The 15749-nt window shown below is 37.0% G+C and overlaps 1 protein-coding gene across 2 annotated transcripts in view; it reads right to left on the bottom strand.

The window, feature by feature from the left end:
- fbxw7 (F-box and WD repeat domain containing 7) overlaps positions 1–15749 on the bottom strand; it is a 158047-nt gene that overhangs the window by 105229 nt on the left and 37069 nt on the right. The gene's annotated exons all lie outside the window — the stretch shown is intronic.

Raw genomic sequence — 15749 nt, 5'->3', positions numbered from 1 at the left:
TGTTTTTCAAGACTGGCAGTACTGCTCAAAAATCAGAACAGGCAATATTGACTATTAGGTCACATATGACGGTCCATGACCTCATATGCCACTCATCTCCATTGCGAGCAAATTGTTCTGTTCAAAACTCTCTTTAAAAGCAGCAAACGGATATTCAGCTGCAGACAGCCTTAAACAGATGTCCATTAAGAATGCATGTCAGTTCAAAGACAGCTCTACGGTTGTCAAGGTAGCAAGACAGCCATTAAATCACCTGGTTCCATTACAAAATCAATTACTGCAGTGTGCTTGCATGGTCTCTCCGGTCCCTCTAATGGCCAAATAACAATGGAGACACTACTGCAAGGTCAGTCCTGCCGTGCTGATCCAGACAGACAGAAATCTTCATCAAGAGACTGCTAACAGCTCCATTCTCAGAGTGCTTCCACCATAAATGTACATTGTTCTGAACAAACAGCTAATTAGAACTCTGTGATGCAACCCACAAATGGACCAAGTGACCGTTTTTTCTAAAACTTGTTCAGTCATGGACTCGAATGTCTACGGTCACCTCAAATTCTCTCCCCATTTGTTTCTACTAGAAAGTTTTCAGAATGACAAATTTATCACTGAAACTATCAACACCAAAGTACAGAATAAAACAACCCATTAAACAGACAAGAACATCTATCCTCAAAGCTATGTTGATATCAAATATGGCGTCTACCCTATCCTTAGCTTCTGAAACTAATCTACAAGACAGAAATCCAAAAGCATGTGTAGAAATCAAGTTCTTCTAGTAAATTTCAAACATTTCCACTACACCACTACAAATTTTGGTTTAAGCTGGAGGTTACCTTGTGCTGAGGTGGGCAGCCAGTAGCCAGGCGCTGCAGGTGCTCAGAAGTGTGGCTGCAGGACAGCAGGTCTGAGCAACAAGCAGAGCGGCCAAGCCTCTTCATCAGCGATGAGATGATGCTGCAGCCACAGCCGCACATTGACTTGCTCATCAGAAACCAAAAAAACGTTGAATGAGGAGAAGACTAATGAGTCAAGCCCAAGTGAAAGAGGTTCTCAGCAATCAGCAGCCCTCACTTTGAAGGAGGGTGCTGTCAGCTTAAGTGACAAACGGGGAGCAGAGTCACAAGTGGTTGTGTCAAAAAAGCGATTTCCGGTTCCAGGATGAAAACTGCCATGGAAAGTAAAGTTTTGTCAGAGCCAAGGATGTCACAGGTCCACAGACTCTCTCTTCAGGTGTTCCTAGGACATCTGAACAGTTGGAGAAGACAACCCTGTGAGAGTTCACCCGAGGACACGGTTTTCCAGATCAAGTCTTCCACCCTTCAGTATTTAATAGTTCAGGGTGAAAAAGATACTGGTGTGGCTCCTGCAAGTGCTGGAAGCTTGGCCATGCCTGTAATGCAGAGCCTGAAGATGCAGCAAATCTCGCAGGTGGGTGATGATCCTCAGATGGCTCCGGCACAGGTAGTCAGAGTATCTCTCTCAAACAGGCCAAGCTTACCCTCCCTGCACTTCCCTCAATTGCTTGTGATGAAGCTGCATCTCTTCCTTCTCTCTCCCACCCCCTCCCTCGCTCTGACACAGTCCGCTCTTCCGAGCATCTCGATGAACAGCAGCTCTGGAAGCCCCTCCCTCCGTCTCTCCTCCTCACAATAATCTCGACAGCAGGACTGCCTCCAGTTACAAAGCGGTGTCTGGATTTGTACTTTAATACAGTTATAGTGTGTTCAGAATAACACAGAACTACTATTTGTATTGTATTAGTAGATGTGCAGTATACCATAAAGCATACCCCCTTTGTGGAATGTTATATCTAACAAAGCAATGTCCTCGTCTTTTCATTTTCTGTGTGACGAATAGACCAGAAGCTGTAACAGATTGCATAACTTCTTTCATGATTCATTATTTGAGCGGACAGCCAAAAAATTAGTTTTAACAAAAATTGGATTAGACATAAGAGCTACATTTATGTTCTGAACCAAACATGCAAAATGTCAAAATGTGACAATACTATTTGAAATGCTTCACATTAGATACAGTTTCAAAATCTATTTTTAACAACAAATTAAGATACATACATTACAGTACATATTCCATGAAGTATTTTATGTTATAATGCTAACCTTCCTAACCAAATTGCCAATAATGTATTTAGATCCCATGCCAACCAAGTTCACTATTTTGTCACCTACTGTAGGTGGGGATACAAAAGAGTGGGTCTATCAAACATATAAATGATGAATTCAATAAGAAATTACTTAAATTACAAATAAAATTACTTTAAAGCAAAAGGTCAAGTAAAGAGAGAGATCAACATTTTTGCTGGAGGCATGATTACTCAGCCTATTTGGATAACTGGGGAAGAAATAACACAGATAAAGGTGCAGTCCGGCTGTGGGCAAAGCTAAATGGAGGCAATTCAGAGGCAAACCATGTTTAGCCCAAATGCATCATGACAGTCTGTCTCCATCCTAACCTTATCTCTCAAAGTGTTGAGCTCCCTCACCTAATCTCACGCATCCAACCTGATTAGTGAACAGACCGGGCTCCCTTGGGCCTTGTGGGAGAAATGCAAATTGCCTGACTCATCAGCGAATAATATGACAGACGATAAAGAGATTCCACTGTAGGGATCACCCCATTGGCTGATGGAATGGAGGGGGAAGATATTGCAAGGTGCAGTGGTGTCTCAGAGGTGGGCAAAATATGAAGCTCCAGGCAACCAGCCAGCAAACTAAAAATAGGCAAGTATAATCAGGACGAATCACATTTCATCGTAACCAATATCAAAAAGGGCACTTGCCTTACAGGTATCCAAGATGGGATCAAATAGTTAAGACCCTAAATATTCAAACAGAACCAGTCCTAAGAATGAACACAGCTGTATTTTGTAAAGTGACCCAACACAGTCTTGAACTCTAACTGCCACCTTAGACAAGTCTGTACTGGTTCTGTTGGAAAACGTGTTGAATCATGATTCGATTTTTCAGTCCATGCCAGCTGCTTCCATGACAAGATGTGGTCATTGCAAGAGACTTTCCACTCAGTATTCAGGAAGTCAGGTGCAATCAGCCAAGCGTGCAGAGGACATGCATGGACGTCCATAGCTCCACCAGCCTGGAAATGAACTGCAGTTATCGCTTCAAGGTGCAAACAACTTCCACAGTGCATTTCACATTTAGGAGTGATCTTTTTTCTTTTTTAGAGAAAGCTCAGCGCTAATGGATTGGGACGAATTAGTTGTCACTTTATTGCACTTATGAATAGGCCTTAAAATAGTTCTCTTTCTTACCATCCATTTCCCTTCTTTTAAACACCTGGTAGACCTGCTTACTCCACCAATATGGGGTTCTGAAGTAAAACTCCTCACTGACAGAAACATGGGGCTTCACTATAAGAAGTCTTGACATTGTGATTCATTACACTCGGTGTATTCTCTGTGGAATCTTTAGCCCTGTTGCCAGAGTAAATAGACCAAATCAACAGCAAGCCCAGCAATGCAGACAGAAACTCATTCATTCTCCCAACCATGACACAATCAGAGATAAAACAAAAGAGAAAAAAGTCTCAACAGTGGGGTTTCATCTGGCTGGCATAATGATATCAAAGGCATGCAGCATCCAGCACGATTTTTTATAGAACAATGCAATAATCTCAAGACAGTTTAAAAGCAGTTTAACCTCTTCTACAAAAACAGAGTGGTAACATTTTAAATTAGGAGAAAGCAATATTTAAAATATATGCTAAGGGTTTTATACAAGTTAAGCTGTAACAACAGAATCTCCAACATGCTGTCAATTGCCACAGAAAATAATTTAGACTTCTAATGCACTTAAATTGGAAGTCAATGGGGAAGAGGGGTTTAAAAGCCAAAAAGTGCAGCTTACATTTTTGTTAAAGCATTAGGAAACATTCTTCCATACAAAATTGTGTTATTTGAGCTGTTAAGATGTCTAAATTGTCCTTTAAGTGCTTTTTAAAAAGACTGATGTCTAATTATACATTACCAATGCAATTCTTGTGGGTGGAGTTTGCTCCGTGTAAACAGTATTTAATGGATAGTTATGACAAGTGCCATTCTAGTAACCCTGAACATACAGTTCAAAGTCAGTTTCATTTACTGTCTTTACATGGTTATGACAAGAGTTGAAAAATTGAATACAACCTTGCTCAAAGTTAGTCAGCAATTCTATTCTCATTTCGACAAATCGTTACACTTCTGCAACGCCTGCTTCAAGGACTTTCTTTGTAAGTACATCAAATCTGCTGTTCTACAAACTGAAAGAAGAGTTTAAATTACTATCTGTATTTTCTAATTTGCTGCATGCCACAGATGGTTCACATGATGTACCCAATTAACTACAAACATTCCTTTAAGACTATCTAAAGAAGAGAGACTCAAACATGCTAGAAACAATAGTGGAGCATTGATCAGTAAATTTTGGTGATACCAAGTCACCGATACTGCAACACTAAGAATGGCCAATATCGATACCAATCACAATATTTAGTGTGTGAAGTCCTGACTGCTTGACAATAACTCATCCTTTAGTAGCAGTTTTGTTGTGCTTGGGCTTGGCAAGTGTTTATTCATTAGAGTAGCGTGCAGTAAAAAAAAAAAAAAAAAAAAAATCTATATTAAATAAATAAAGACTGGTCCTGAATTTAAGCGGGACTGGCCAATCACCAATAAAAAATGGTTGATGGATCGATGCACTGCTAAGAAAAATAAGTAAACTTTAAATTATACAGCATGACTACAATCTAAATGCATGCTACAGATCTTATTGTGAACAGTTCAACTATGCATGTGATTTTTTTAAATATTTATCAAAATGACATCTGGATCTTCTGGTGAAAATGGCAGACTTCCCTCTGGCAACGTATGCAGGACTTCTCTAATCATTTAGGGTTGGTTGCACCAATAATGATTAAGCTTAAATCTAGATTAAATCAAGGTTTATCCAATAATTCGGTTGCACCAACCTTTAAACCTTGTTTAAAAATAAGCCGGTTACCATTTAAACCATCATTTTGATTTGATTTTATATTTAAGATTTATGCCCGTTATGGAGTCTGGAATGTGGATCCATCACTCATCTCGGTGCATTTAGGTGTCCGACAAAAACGACAGGGAGAATATCTGTAGCATTTAACGACAATGGTGATAATGAGGTGAGCGCCAGCGATCGCTGCCATGCCTCTCGTTTCTCTTAAAGAAAATTCATCGCAGATGGAGGTTTTAAAAATCGCAGGTTAGAGTTCTAATAATTTGTTAACCTGTGTTTAAAACAATGTGGTGCAACAACTTGATTTAAAATAAAACCCAGATCAACAAATCCTTGATTAGCTCTAAACTTTGCTTAATTTAATCCTTGTTGGTGCAACCCACCCTTAGCCAACTTAAACTCCACCCCTGCAAATTCATGTTCATTTGCATCCACTTTTGAGCACAACGTCCCAAATCTCGAAATCCAAATCAACAATCAATGCTTAGAAATAGGGATGTAACGATTCACTCAACTCACGATTCGATTTGCGATTTTGATTTCACGATTCGATTCACGATTTTTCTTTTTTTTTTTTTAAGAAAATTAGATTTAAGACAAATTATAAATTAAATGTGTTCTTTTATTATTGCTTGGACAAAATGCTGCACGTTTCTTTGTGAAATTGAAATATAACACTATAATAATATACTAATATAGCACTTGCATATTATTGATCTTTTGTTGGTTTTGATTGCTTCTATTGTCCTCATTTGTAAGTCACTTTGGATAAAAATATCTGCTAAATAACAAAATGTAAATATAATGTAAACGTAAATAACAACTAAACTGAAATTTTAAAACAAGCCCCAAATCAAATAAATAAGTAACATAAAAGAAATCTCTTCATAAAAACTAAATAAGGCTTTGTCTGTGCTCTTTCCATTTAAAATTAGAGGCAACCACTGCATTTTAATCATGATCCAAACAAAGATGCTGCATACATGCAGCAGGAGCAGTTTTTAACCTAAATTAGACTGTATAATTTCGAAATTTGAAGCAAAAACAGAATGGTATGACTTCAGTTTTGTGAAATTATACATAGAAACAGCAGACGAGCTGAATGAGACGCAGATTCACTCTCTGCCAGCAGGTGGCGCTTTAAGCGTTTCCTTGGTTTCCGCTGTAAACAAAGCAGCGCTGCACTTATGAACTTTAATATGCATTATACAGAGGCAAGATGAGAAGAAAAATACCATCGAAACTTTTCTAAAGACAGTAAGTTCCCCTCAGACATGCATTCATATAAACTACCCTAATTGAATCGCGATTTGTTTCGCATCTCAACCGATTTGAATCGTCACATATTTGAATCGATTTTCAACCGGCTCGCGGTTAATCGTTACATCCCTACTTAGAAATAAAGTCTGCATTTGCTCTGCATTTGTTCTTTTTTGATTATCTGTTACACACAATACAGAAGAAAAAGATCTGCTACTGTTTTAACGCGACTTAAAAAAATGACTCTTTTAGTTCCAGATTAACAGTTTAAAGCTGATGGCAAGTTTGTCTGCAGAAGGACTGAGAAAAGTGGTGAAAGATCATGCTGTGTACATTATTTATGAATATTGCTTTTCACTGTGTCAGCTCCCTGCTTTCACATCGATCTGGTGCGATCCAAGGTCTGAGAGTGTGGATTTCACTGAGAGACACACAGAGAGGGACAGGAAGAGACATTCAGATTACTCTATAAACAAGTAAAAAGAAAGGTGAAAGGGGTTCGATAACAGGATGGAATGTGACAAAGAAGAAAGGTAGTTGAAAAAGCAAATGGGACACTAAAAAAAGTGATCTACAGTAAATTACTATTTGAGTTTTACACTTTCTGGTGAAAATTTGTTAGGGTGTTCTGAGTTGTTGCTAGTTGGTTCTTTATTGACTCAAATCAAAATTGCCCAACCCATAAACATGGCTCGTGTCCTCCCTTCATTGTAATGCAAGTCTATGAAATTTTGATCCCATGCCTCTCAAAGCAACAGTTCACTCAAAAATTTCATTTCTGTCATATATTCACCCTAAAATCACTCCAATAAATGAAATAAAATCACAAAATATCATATTTTGAAGAATGTTGTAACCATACAGTTAAAACAAAAAAAAAAAACTCAGGTTTGGAATGGCATGACAATTTTCCATACATCCTCACTGAAAAAAAGTATGATATGAGTTTTGCACCAATACTAAACAATTAAGAAAAAGGGATTAAAGTATGCGTATTTAATAACGATCCTTGGCAAAAAATAAAAACTAAAATAATAATAATAATAATATTTGACTGCACCATTTATTTAAATATTCTTACTAAATCTTACTACTAAAGCATTTGCTAACAGTTCCATATCAAGTCATAAGATGAAGCAGTCAGTTCTTTGATAAAGTATAAGACCAAAAGGCTGTCAGGAGTAAAAATACAAACAAAGGATCATTTAGCTAGAATCAGGAAACCCAGGCAGAAGGTAGCAACTGCTCCCGAAACATTAAACCATTGTTTTACCTACACAACAGTCATTGTTCCAGGTGAGCATTATCAATTTCCTGTAATCAGGAATGCAGCAGTGCCTGATATCCCACATTCAGACTATTGGCGAACAAAAGCTGTAGAGGCAACTGGCCAGATAAAAGTTCTGTTGGATGATTTTACATTCACAGACAACCACTTCAAATGACCTTTAGACAGATATGGCTAGTGTGCTGAATATGAAGGAAAAAGTCTTTAATAAAACAGACACGCAAGGTCAATTTAAGACAGACACCCCTTGATTTCCAAATAACCTGGAGGGGTTTTTAATAAATCCTGAATATCGATGTGAATTGAACACAACAGAGGAAAAGGCTGTGCATGGACAAATCGAGTCATTGGTATGCTGCAGGGTTTGTCTAAAATAGGTATAAGCCATGATCATTGACTAGTTGGCTGTTAAATGACTAGTTGAGCAAGAGTCCTGCCTCTATTATGCCTATTGAGGTTAACTAAGTCAGTGGTGCTAGTATGCACAGTAAATGGTGAAAACCAGACATTGTCACAATTTTTTGGACAATAAACTGTCCCAGGAATAACTGCAATAAACAATATTAATGTCACTTTAAGACCATTCTCCATCAATGATACACATTTTCAGAGAGCAATGAATTTTTTATTCTTAAAGGAGACCTATTATGCCTCTTTTACAATATGTAATATAAGTGTCTGTTCTGGTGTCCCCAGAATGTATCTGTGAAGTTCCAGCTCAAAACACCCCACAGATAATGTATTATATCATCAAACATTATCATTTGTTTTGATTATCATGTCTATCACGCAGAAAACATGTTTTTAACTATATTAGTTTAAACTTCTGATACTCCGTTTTCTGAGCGCACATATCCACAAGCATGCACACAGAAAGCAGCTGTCACATGTGACAGCCTTTCATGTCTTATTGCGCTTAAACTGTCAAATTCACACAAGTTTGTTAAAAACACACGAGTTACAAAAACAGTCCTTTATGTCTGTGAAGGTAAACAGCTGGGAAAGAAATTGCATGTTTATATTAGATCTGTGTGGCAGCAGCGTAATATAACTCAATAAATCTACTGCTCTATTGTCTCCTCTGAGGCTGGGACTCTAAATAGTGTTCTGTGCTGGTCTGTGCAGCCAAAGACAGAACAATTAGCATGTTTTGCTCAAACTTTCGCCACGGGTGGAAACTTGCAGATTAAGGGGCGGTAATATTATAATAAGATCCCCTTTCTACATCACGGCTGTGCTTAATAGGTACATTCTTGTTTATTTTAAGGAAATGTTTTAAAGAATAATTGTAAAAATATATATTTTTTGAAGGTACAAAGTCGATAAAAAAAAAAAACAACACCACCACTAAAAATCAAACAACAAGGCATTCAAGTCGATCACTTATATATTCATAATGAAGTGTCATCCAAGCACATTGCAACATCTAGACTAGTCCACGTTCAGCTAAGTAACATTCAAAAATCAAATAAAACATTTAATTCATGGGGATGAACACAGAAACTAGCCTCATTATGAAACCTCTTTTTAAAATGGATGTCAACTTATCTATATCCTCTTATGGCTAGAATACACTACATGATTTTTGCTCCGATTTTTTAGACAGCATTCAAAATGGCCGCCAGACAGTGTGAACACATGGAGACCCATATCTCAGTGTGCAATGATCTGATTGACTTGAAATTATAGGAGCTATATAGTAACAAATACATCAAGTGGTTAAGACATCAAGTAGGATAATAAATTATTTTTTATAATCTGATCTCAAAAATGGAAGTGTGCTTAATAGGTACGTTTACCCTACTGTATGTGTGTGTATTTATATATACACATTAATATACACAGTACACACACACGTAAACGAAAACTTATGGATGCAATTAATCATGATTAATCATTTGACAGCACAAAAAAAAAAAAAAAAAAATCTGTTATGTTAGCTCCTCTTTACCCAGCTGTTTTTGAAAACAAGAATGCTCAAATAAAGCATGACTAATCTTTTAAAACTGACAAGTCAAGTAGTTGTTTGATCAACCTACAGACTAGAAGATTTAAAAATTATGAAGTTTGGCAAATTCTTTAAGATTTGTTCTGAAAAGAATATCATAACCACAAAGAAATCCACTGACGCATTCCTCTATTAACAAAAAGAGCCTCTAACCTTCTGTAATATGATTCCCCTTGATTAATTGCCTGTGCCAAAATTGCATGAATGGGTGGCTTCAGTCTAACAGTCAGCTGGTATTCTGGCTGGCATGAAAATCACACCTGCTAATGCCAACATCAAAACGAGTGGTTTGAGGCGGCTCAACAGCAAGAGAGAGCCAAGAGCAGAGGGGGGGATCATTACCTGCCATTTATTAGACTGACTGTGCCAATATGCCGCAGCCAATGTGAGTCATTGAACACCTGCACAAACTGAGACACAATCTCATGCCTGTATGAAGATTCATGACCTGACGCTCCTCACACAGCAAAATCATGCACTTTTAGAAGTGGGGATCACTCATACAAACTCATTTACATGCAAAACATGAATGATTCTGCGCTTCATAAAGTTTCACCCAAGTTTAAAAGGTTCTTTCAAAGTTGAGCCAGCTTTTCCAATCCATGTCCAGGCCTGGAGAATAATACTGATTGCAATACTAATTGCATCCCTTCCATTAAAAAGTAGTGATACCTTCGAACACAACGTTCGATATTCGCCTCTCCTCATTAAGTTTGTTACAAATAGGCATTTCATTAACGTGTCTGCTGCTCTCTCATCTACGACTGCACACTGCCAGTTAATGAGGATTAAAGTTAAACGGGTTTACACTCATTAGAAGGTCGAAGATCGATTTCAGAGCATCGCAGACAGCAACAACGTTTCAGAATATTAGGAGGAAGGTAAAGAAGTTAGGACAACAGCGATAGGAAAGCAAAAATGGTTTAAAAATAAAAATGATATTGCCTTTAACCGTGGATCCTGCTTGGAACTGTTTTCCCATATTTAATTACTCCTCTTTATATTATATTGTTTAATTGTAAAAGTACAATAATACACTTTTAAACTTTGTCGTAGTTAAGAATGAATATAAGTGAAACGAGACAGTCAGGGTATTATCAGAAAACGCAATTATGAACAAAAATACATTGAATTTCAAGTTGTCATTTTCTCTTGAAACAAATTAAATGTCTTAAAATTAATACTTGTATTCAGCAAAGACGCATTACATTTACAATTTGAGACTTGTTTACATGATTGCAAAAAGTAAACTGTATTATCGCCTGTAGGAATCTGTAGGAATGCGGATTTTATATTATAATCAACATTAACATTATGATTTTCTGTAAAGCTGCCCTGAAATATGTCTGTAGTATCGATGTCTGAAGTATGTCTGCACTGTCTTGTGCTTTCTTCTGCACTGGAAGCTCCTGTCGTCAGGTCAAATTCCTTGTGTAAGCTTATTTAAATAATAAATAAATTGGAAAAAAATTATAATTATAAATAATTATTATTATTATTTGAGCACTGAATCATCATTATTTGAATGATTTCTGAAAGACATGTGAAGATTGGAGTAATGGCTGCAGAAAAGCTTTGGCATCACAGAATGAAATACATTAAAATATACATTTAATATTTCACAATATTAAACCTTATTGTATTTTGATCAAATAAACGCAGCCTTACTGAGCATAAAACACTGAACAAACACTAAAGGTGCAAACATAGATGGACATAAAAAACCTTAACTATATGCATATTAAAAGATCAAAGAGGTTATATAAAAAATAAATAAAAAGGTTTGTAAAACTCCAAAACAGGAGTACACATGAAATTATCAACTCCGTTTTAATAGAGTCTGTATGTTATGCAGAGTGAGATAAATTGCATAACAGTGGTGACAGAAATAAGCAGTATGAGTACAGAGATAATAAATATATAAGGAACTTTAATGCAGTACTGCCTAAATATTACCTGTGCAGCACTCATCCTGGTTGGGAACATGCACCTGAATATATCTGTACATACTGCCCTCTAGTGGGGCTGTGAACCAAGCACTGTGTAACCAGGGTAACAATGCCCTGCACAGGCACACCAGATCCAAATCATAGCTTCCTGTCACCACAACAGCCGGGCAGGGTGGGCTAACTGCTGTTCGCTAAGTGCATTTCCTGTTTTCAAGCAGCGTTTCCGAAACATGAATGAGAATACTGACCAGAGTAAAACTGGCCATTTTTCAATGGACTGGAGAGAGAAAAACCTAGTGAGCTAGAAAGCATTGTTGTGTATTTCTGGCTCTAAAAATACCCAACAAAAATGCTGCTGTCTCAGAACATACCTATGGTGCCTTAAAAAAATATTCCAGAGTGATAATCATTGTAGCATTTGTGGCATAATGCTGATTACCACAGAAGAAAATGTTTTTATAGCGCCGCATTTTCAGCAGCCGCTACTGCAGTCTTCAGTGTCACATGATCACTATATAATTTGGTGCTCAAGAAACACTTGGTTGAAAACAGCTGTGCTGCTTAGTATTTTTTGTGGAAACCATGATACTTATTTCAGGATTCTTTGATGAATAGAAAGTTTACAGCATTTATATGAAATATGGATCTTTTGTAACATTATAAATGTCTTTACTGTCACTACTTTTTTTTTTTTTTTAGCATTTAAAACCAGAAATGTGAATCTTTTAATTTTTACAAAAGCACATTAACACATTAATTCTGTTAAAAGTAATTGTAATTCTGTAAAAAAATATATATTTATTTGTTCAAATCAAACTTTGCCAATTGAAAACATTAATAAGCACTGACACACCTTCAACGGCTCCATCAGCAAGATAATAGCATGGCCATAAAATTAAGAATCAAAATGAAGAATTTTACACTAAAAATAATCTGTTCAAGTATTCACTCCTCTCAATAAAATATATGAAGATGAATAGCCAAGTGTTTGGTGTTTACATTTCAGTTAAAGTCAAATTACATGGATCTTACATCACATTTACTGTAAAGAGCCTGAGAGATGATGAACTTGTTCGAAAACCCCCGAAGACTTGACTGCTGTAAGCCAAACTGAGAACAAAGGATGTAGACAAGCTGAAGTCAGAATGACTGGGACGACAACAGAACAGAAACAGGCTCATCCGGCACTGACCCACAAATGGGTCAAAGCTGGACTTGCAAGTGAGGCGGTGTGGTGTAGTGGTTAAGGAACGGACACACCAAGCCGACTTCAAAGAGTTAGTGGCAACAAAAGTTGAACACACCGCTCCGACTACAGCTGACTACAAACTAACATGTGCGTTCTATGGCTGCATGAGAGGAATTAACTGTCTATATCAGCAGCTATCAATATTCGTCATTCAAAAGGAGAAACCAAAACAAGGATATACGAGATATACAGATAAACAAAACGTAAACAAAGCAGCGCTTGTTTACCATTTTGAATATTAGTTATGTTGATAACTTTATTTTAAGCAGATCATGTTATGAAAATATTTGCATATTGGAATGCTTGGGTAAGACCAAGTCTCTGGAAGTCAAGTCTTCATTTACTTGCTCGTTTTCATCACTTTTGCTTTAATTCTAGTTCGCGAAACTGAACATTCAATCAGAGTTCTCACCAATGCGGATTCAACATGTTGAAGTGGGCAAATTGCCACCTATGTGAGCCCGACAACAGCCGAAGTGTGGAATACACCAAAAAACTAGCCCGACAGACGCTCGCTGTGTCCCGGGCCTTTAAAGTTCAGGTAGTGATGATTAAAAACGGACAGTTGGACTGCAGCACGATGGAGTCGTGCAGACTAAATGGCTGCCATCAGTGGCCTCTCCTGTGAACCACAAAGGGAATGCTTGAATTATTAAAGATGAATGAATATAAGAACAGACAAAATGAAAGGGAAACACTGTAGAGGTTCAGGGTTTGACCGTCACACTTGTGTGATGGAGATTCAGGTCACTGGAGGCTGGAATAAACTACACGACTTTTAAAATCTGAACAGGTAGGTGTCGTACGCTTCGTGATTTTATAAATAGTCAAAGAGGGCTATTTTGGCCATGCATCATACACTAAACTACTGAGGATCACAAACACTACCAGACTTTAAAGTCTTTCCAATCACAACAAATACACAAAATAGTGCGTCTTGTTGCCAATTCGCATAGTTTCAGTCCTAAATAATATTTATTTATATATAAAATTATATATATATATATAAAATTGGCTCTGACTTCCACAACTAGCATGAACTTTTTTTTTGGACTATAAATTTGGGAAAAATCTGCCAAAAATAGTGTAGTGTAACTGATTCCTTGCAATTTGGATGGGTTTTGATGTGGATACCAATGTTTCCACATGAAAAAAAAACACACACTCCTTAATACACCTATTTTTAATGTAAAATTGTGTTGTGATGTGTTTTCCTTTAAAGACTGATTAGCCTATAGGTCTTTGATCAGAATTCAATGTACACCACATAACTTCACAGTCACCAGCAAATTACTCTGCATTTGGCACTTAGTTCCAGTTTTAGTTCCTAATTGAACAAATATATCATGCACATTTTACCAGAAGAACAGAAGACTTCATAGAATTTCCTCGAAATGGTCAGAGAACAACTAAGACTTTTACAAACAGATATTTACCATCAGCATGCTGGGTATGTGATAACTTCCTAAAATATTCATGGTCCTTTATAAATAATATATAACAATATACAATGTATGTATGTATCAGCAAATGTATGCACAAACACATATTTCTAAGTAAACAGATAATTAACACAGTTAAGCAGTTTCTCTCTCATACACTACCAATTAGTATATGGTTAAGTTGACAAAACCATATTAACAAATGCACTTCACCTTCATAATGTGATGCATTTCTGAATGAAACAATATGAAGAGTGAAATAATGTTAGTGTGGTGGGGGCTATGCAGATGTGTGTTGCTTTAAGAATTTTAGTTTATGTTTTTAACTAGGTTATTTTATTTTTTTTCCAGTAGTTGGAAAAGGTTATTATACTGACTATTTTTTTATATATTTAAAATGATGTGCACTGATAAACCATAAACAGTAAGCTGTTACCTTTACGCACTGGATTAAACCATACTATGTGCCGGAAACCCTCAGAGACTCACACTCTTTTGTCCATTTGTGCTGCCTGCAGATTTATATTTTTCTTTTTTTTTCTTTTTAAAACGCGCTTATCAAATCATCCTGTGCAGCTCATACTGCATTCAGAGCTTATGTATAATTCATCACTGATATATAACATTTCATATTAGGGGCCGTCAGCCTCTTTCTACCCCTGTCATTTCTCTTACAATTTACAGCGGACCCTCTCTCAGCTCAACGCATCTTTTTAAAGCACGGTATTATAAACAGCCCAGTGGCCTCTAGCAGTGCAGCTCTTTAAAAATTCATCAATGAAAGAGCTGGCCCCCTCTGCACCATATCGGTTTACCTTTAATTCACAAAAGCGTGACGAGACATACATTATTAACCAGTTGCTCGAATGGCCAAGCACAAAACTCCCCCAAGCAAATGCAGAGACACAAAAACAAACAACGACCCTTGAATCTGAAGCTGTTTGTCTCACAAAAATCCCTCTTTAGTGTATCAGGGCTGCACACGGTGGGTCTTGTGACCAACATTGAGGGGAAGTGTGAAAGTTCACTTCCTTGCTTCAACACCAAGGACAATGGGTGGCTGGGTGGGTCTCTCCACCTTTATTTTCTTCCTCCTGTCTTTCATCCTGTGAATGGTATAGCCATCCCATCCAGGAGAAGACAACAAATGGTGGTAAGTGTTCTGAATGGACTGCTCGTCTCAAAAGCATTTGTAGCAACCGTGAAGGTACCACATCTAAAGCTTCAATGCACAGTATCTCAAAGCACAAAATTAATTGTAGATTCAGAACCAACATGGAGATTTATTTTCAGGACAAGGAAAGAGAAAATTAAAACAAATAAATCAAAATTCAAATCAGATGTCAATCAGCAAATGAATCTAAACAAATCTTGGAAAACTGATTGAAAAGATTCAAGTCAAAACTACCCATAATCTCAAACAAAACCAAAGTAGGATCAAAAACTGCAACAACAGCATGTCTGGTACACCATAAACAGAGATAAGTGGAAAAAAAATTACTTTTATTCAGCAAGGATGCATTAAATAAATCTAAGGTGACAGT

This window comes from Onychostoma macrolepis, chromosome 01 (assembly GCF_012432095.1).
Source record: "Onychostoma macrolepis isolate SWU-2019 chromosome 01, ASM1243209v1, whole genome shotgun sequence".
In the NCBI taxonomy this organism is placed as follows: domain Eukaryota; kingdom Metazoa; phylum Chordata; class Actinopteri; order Cypriniformes; family Cyprinidae; genus Onychostoma; species Onychostoma macrolepis.
Note: the sequence above shows the minus strand (reverse complement) of the source record. Positions and strands in the feature narration are given on the sequence as shown.